The sequence below is a fragment of the Papaver somniferum genome, chromosome 8 (genome assembly GCF_003573695.1).
Source record: "Papaver somniferum cultivar HN1 chromosome 8, ASM357369v1, whole genome shotgun sequence".
NCBI lineage: Eukaryota > Viridiplantae > Streptophyta > Magnoliopsida > Ranunculales > Papaveraceae > Papaver > Papaver somniferum.
The window spans coordinates 169387625-169392678 of NC_039365.1; positions in this window are offsets into that span (position 1 = coordinate 169387625).

Genomic DNA, 5054 nt, shown 5'->3' on the forward strand with positions numbered 1-5054 from the left:
TGGAATTTTCTATGACTGATCTTGGCCCGTTACATCATTTTTTGGGTATTACTGCTTCTCGTTCTTCTTCAGGGTTGTTTTTATCTCAGTCACTCTACACAAAGGACATCATTGCTCGTGCATCCATGACGAACTGCAAACCAGTAGCAACTCCGGTTGACACGCACTCTAAGCTCAGTGCTACTTCTGGACGAGCACTTTCGGATCCTACTTTATATTGTAGTCTGGCCGGAGCGTTACAATATCTCACTTTCACTCGACCGGATATCTCTTATGCGGTTCAGCAGGTATGTTTATTTATGCATGACCCTCGGGAGCCACACATGCAAGCCATTAAGCGCATTATTCGATACCTACAGGGCACTATTGATCATGGTTTGTCTCTCTCGGTTTCGAACATCTCTGGCCTCACCGCCTATTCTGATGCTGATTGGGCGGGTTGTCCTGACTCACGCCGATCAACATCTGGTTACTGCATTTTCCTTGGAGACAATCTTGTCTCTTGGTCTTCCAAACGTCAAGCAACGGTGTCTCGCTCCAGTGCTGAAGCAGAATACAGGGGTGTCGCTAATGCTGTGGCTGAAACGACCTGGCTCCGGAATTTACTTCTTGAGTTACATATGCCATTACAACGGGCCACTCTAGTGTATTGTGACAATGTGAGTGCTGTCTACATGTCTGGTGATCCGGTCCAACATCAACGCACAAAACATATGGAGATTGACATTCATTTTGTTCGTGAACGGGTTCGTATTGGTGATATTCGTGTCTTACACATTCCTTCCGAACATCAATACGCTGATATCTTCACCAAGGGTCTTCCAAGACAATTGTTTATTAATTTTCGTTCTAGTCTTAGCGTTTGTTCCTCTCCCGCTCAGACTAAGGGGGTGTAATAGAAGATACTCTACCTTATTTACGGTCACAGGATATTCTCCTTAATTGACCAAAATTATAATAATATATATGGCCATTATCTCTCAAAAGAGGGGAAGGCATTATACCAAAAACTCTAACAGTTTTAAAAGCACAATTAATAATCAAGAAGAACGAATTCAATTTATTGGTCATTTTGAGAGACAGATATAGATGTAGTCAACCAATATGTTTGATCTGGTGTTTCAATCTATTTTGAAAGTGGTTTTTCAGTTTTTAAATTGTTATGATGATTATTAATGTATGCAGATGATTTAGACGGTGGTACTGGTACGGCGGTAGTGACGGTGGAGAGAGGTAGGAGGGTGGCGGTGGTGGTGAACGACCTATTGATTATGATGTGGTAATAAGTTACTGTGGTGATGGATTCGTCATTACAAAACGATGTCCAAGGAAGAGATGATTGTGATTAATGTCCCATTCAAAGATGGCAGATGCAAAATTGAATTTTGTTAAGTGAAAGCATGGATCGACGGAGGTGGTTTTAGTAACGGCGGAGGTGGTTCTAGTAACAGTGGAGGTGGTGCTGTGGTGGTGGTGAAGGAATTAGAATTTGGTTAATGGCGGACTCAAATTATTGGGTTTGATCCGACAGAGGAGGAAATAGTGAAAAGAAAAAGCTGCCATTTAGAAAAGATAAAGGGGCATTTTCGTCGAGTAACGAAAAATACCACACGGGATTTGTTTCTGTGACAGGAATTTTTTGCAGAATATTCCTGTAATCCAACGGTCTATCTTTAAAGTGGGGAAAATCTAACAGCTGATCTTAGTTAAGTTGTTGACTTTTGATTAAGCTTGCTCTCATTAAAGGTGGGGAGATGGATGAGAAGCCTATCTAGGTGGGTATTATTGGCTTTATGAATCATAAATGCATTGGGACAATTAACGTTAATTGTGAATCAAAAAATATCTCGGTGGGTTTTATTTTTTGGGCATGCGACAATTAACGTCAAGGAGTTGTCAACTCCTTACTTCATAGAAGTTAATCAATCATGTGGCCTCTTTGGCGGAGATACACTATTTAATATTTAGGTGAGCTAGCCACTTCAAAGCTCACTGAAGCTATGAAGAGCAGCCTCTTCATCTATGAGTAACTACGGTTACGCTCACCAATCAATCAGGAAATCATCAATTCACGATCATCATCAAGTGATTCAAGTCTTACTAGTTAGTACCTATAAATCAATCAGGTAATCTTTTTGATTTCCTTTCTGTTTCAACAAAAGGATACCCTAGAAATTGAAAACGATTTTAAGTAACAGTATCGCTTGATTAATCAACTAATCCTAGTGTTTATACTCACGCATGTTAAGTGCTGACTGTAAAGGATACCAATTTCTTCTTTGTCTATCAGATCCAATCTACACCTTTTTGTTTCCAAGGTACTTTACAGTCTTTACTTGTTATTCTTCTTCTGATTGAGCAATCTATCTTATGAGATTAACCTTGTTGATGTGAATGATTTAGGGTTTGACATTGATTGAGAGTTTGAGATCTATTTAGGTTTTGAGAATTGAGATTGATTGAGCAATACATGTTATAATGAATACATAGATTGATTGTACTCTGTACTACTATGTGATAAGTGATAACTATGATTCTATGAATGGTCTTGCAATTATGAAGATTGTTAAGTTCAAATCTTTGAAACCATATGAATTTTTGGAAATGTTAATGTGCTATGTTATGTAAAATTCAGATGCTTGTTATTTTTGAGATTTAGATGCTTGATGTTTGTTATGTAAAATTATGTTTGCTTATCATATCATTTTTTTTTGTTAGATGATCATATCAAATGCAACTCCAACTACAAGTGCAACTCCAACTACAAGTACAACTCAACACACAGAGGTACTGCATCTCACACAAATGATGAAACTGAAACTGAAACTCCAACAAGTACAGTTGAAGTTGGTGATAGCAAAAAGAAGCACGACAAAGTGAGATCAAGTGTTTGGTTGGAAATGGCTAGGATAAGTGATACTCATGCTGAATGTCATCATTGCCACAAAACATATGGTGCTCACAATGACGTAAATGGCACTACTGGATTACGAAAACATTTGAATAGATGTCCAAGAAATCTCAACAAGAAGACAGATAAGGGACAACCATCTCTGTTAATGCCACCTCCAAAACCAGGTCAGGATGGTAAACTTATTTCTCATACTTACAATTATGAAAGGTTAAGAAGGCGTCTTATAGAGTGGATAATTAAGGATGAAATACCTTTTATAAAAGTAGAAGGGTCAGGCTTTGTGGCAATGATGCAAGAGGCACAGCCTAGGTTCCAGGACGTATGACAATTTATAGGGATATTTTAAAGATGTATGTAGAAGAGAAGAATAACCTAAAGACTTACTTCTTGACATCTAAGAAGAGGGTATCTTTGACAACGAACATATGGACATCACCAAACAATTTTAACTATATTTGTGTAACGGTTCACTACATTGATCAGAACTGGAAACTGCAGAAGAGAATACTCATGTTTTGTCAAGTTGAAGGTTACACAGGTACTGCAATCAGTGAGAAGCTGGTGGATTGTTTGAAGGATTGGGGGTTACGAGATGTATTTGGTGTCACTCTTGACAATGTCAGCGCCAACACAATAACTATGGATCATCTGAAGAAAGTTGTTATTAGCTGGACAGGATCACCAATTAGAGCTAAATATTTACATGTAAGCTGTTCTGATTTTCCACTATTTTGCTCTGCAATTTTTACTTAGATTACAATCACTGCATACTATGCATGCACCATTCCTTAGCTTACTTTCACTGTATAAAACATAGACCATTTGAAGAATGTTAGTGATTGTGGATTACTTATGTGATCCTGTATCTCTTAGAATTGCAAATATATAACCCTTCACTTATTTTTCATATCATGTTATAAACTTTCTTCAGATGTAAGCTCAATGATGACAGTATACATGTTATGTCATTGTCAGTCAATCCATACTTAGTATAACTTATTGTTATAGACATAGTTCTGAATTTGTGTGTGGTTTGCTTCTTATAACATAGTTCTGAATTTGTGTGTAGCATCTTATGAGTTATGACTAATTGTTTTCTTGATTATTTGTTATCAGGTGAGGTGTGCAGCCCATGTTCTTGCTCTTGTCGTAAAAGATGTTGTAAGGCTCTTTAATGAATCGGTTAACAGGATAAGGTCAGTTGTAAAATATATTCTTAGTTCTCCTTCTAGGTATGAAAAGTTTAAACAATGTTCTTCCCTAACAAAGGTAGATTACAAGAAAGCACTGACTTTAGATGTGTACACACGATGGAATAACACTTACTTGATGTTAGATGCTGCTGAAAGATATGAGAAAGTTTTTGCAATGTTAGCACAGATTGATAGGGACTTTCAAGAGAGGTTTATTTTTGAGAAAGACATGGAATTTATTCTACCAAATGATGTTGATATTGAGGCAGCCATAGCAAGTGATGATATCATTGAAGAATTTGTTGAGGATATGGAAGAAGATGAAGAGGTTGAGGAAATGGAAGAAGAGGTAGATCCAACAGGCAAGAACAAGGCAAAGAAGAAGAATAAGAAGAAAGTACGGACTCATGCTCCTTATAAAGAAGATTGGATATATGCTAGAGGTCTTGTAAAGTGTTTAAAGGTATTCTTCGATGCAACTGTCAATTTTTCCGTTTCTACACAAGTCACAGCTCATACTTTCTTATGGGAATTGGTATTCATCCATGAACAATTAATTGAATTTAGAGAAAATGTAGCATCAGATCCATTTATTGCACGTATGTCTCGTCTTATGTTTGCCAAGTACAATAAGTATTAGGGTTTTGGGCCAAAGGTTACCATGCATTGTTTGGCGACCTTGGACGGCTAAGATTTGCATCTAAGATGGAAGGGTGGCCGTTAATCATCACAAGCCTTCGTTTTGGTAGTCGCATTGGGAAGACCGGCATGGTATGGCGCGACAAGGTGGTTGGCATGCCATTGGCACATGTGGTGCGGCTGGCATGGTTGGCATGCCTTGGCGCGGTAGCATGAGAATTTGGGTTTGGCATAGATGATGTCAGTCAGTGTTAAGGGTTCTGTCGTGGAAGATGTAATTCAGTTATAACTAAATCTAGTGTATAACT